A 1,136-nucleotide genomic window follows, 5' to 3' on the forward strand; every position below is an offset into this window, starting at 1 on the left:
TGGTGTCACCTGCATATCAGAGGTTATTGATATTTCTCCTAGCAATCTTGATGTCAGCTTGTGCTTCATCCAGTCTGGTATTTCACATGATGTACCCTGTATATAAGTTAAATAAGCAGGGTGACAATATACAGCCTTGACATACTCCTTTTCCTATTTGGAACCAGTCTGTTGTTCCATGTCCAGTTCTAGCTGTTGCTTCTGGACCGGCATATAGGTTTCTCAGGTGGCAGGTAAGGTGGCCTGGCATTCCCATCTCCTTAAGAATTTTCCACAGTTTGTTGTGATCTACACAGTCCTTAGTATTGTCAGTGAAGCAGACGTTTCCCTGGAATTCTCTTGCTTTCTCTATGACCCAATGGATGTTAGCAATTTGATCTCTGGTTACTCCACCTTTTCTAAATCCAGCTTGGACAGAAGATTTTGGTTCACATACTGTTGAAGCCTAGCTTGAAGGGTTTTCGGCATTATTTTGCTAGCATGTAAAACGAGTACAATTGTGCATTAGTTTGAACATTTCTTGGCATTGCCCTTCTTTGTGATTGGAATGAAAACTGACCTTTTCCAGTCCTGTGGCCACTGCTGAGTTTCCAAATTTGCTGGCATATTGAGTGCCACACTTTTTCAGCATCATCTTTGAGGCTTTGATATAGCTCAGCTGGAATTCCATCACCTCCACTACTTTTTTTCATAGTGATTCTAAGGCCCACTTGACTTCACACTTCAGTATGTCTGGCTCTAGGTGAGTGATCATACCATCACAATTATCCAGGTCATTAAGGTCTTTTTTGTATAGTTCTTCTGTGTACTCTTGCCACCTCTGCTTAATATCTTTTGCTTCTGTTAGATCCATACCATTTCTGTCCTTTACTGTGCCTATCTTTGCATGAAATATTCCCTTGGTATCTCTAATTTTCTTGAAGAGATATCTAGTCTTTCTCATTCTGTTGTTTTCCTCTATTTCTTTGCACTGTATTCTTAAAAAGGTTCTCTTATCTCTCCTTGCTATCCTCTGGAACTCTGCAATCAAATGGGTATATCTTTCCTTTTCTCCTTTGCTTTTAGCTTCTCTTCTTTTCTCAGTTTTTGTAAGACCTCTTCTGACAACCATTTTGCTTTTTTTGTATTTCTTTTTC

This window comes from Bos indicus, chromosome 12 (assembly GCF_029378745.1).
Source record: "Bos indicus isolate NIAB-ARS_2022 breed Sahiwal x Tharparkar chromosome 12, NIAB-ARS_B.indTharparkar_mat_pri_1.0, whole genome shotgun sequence".
NCBI classification, from domain to species: domain Eukaryota; kingdom Metazoa; phylum Chordata; class Mammalia; order Artiodactyla; family Bovidae; genus Bos; species Bos indicus.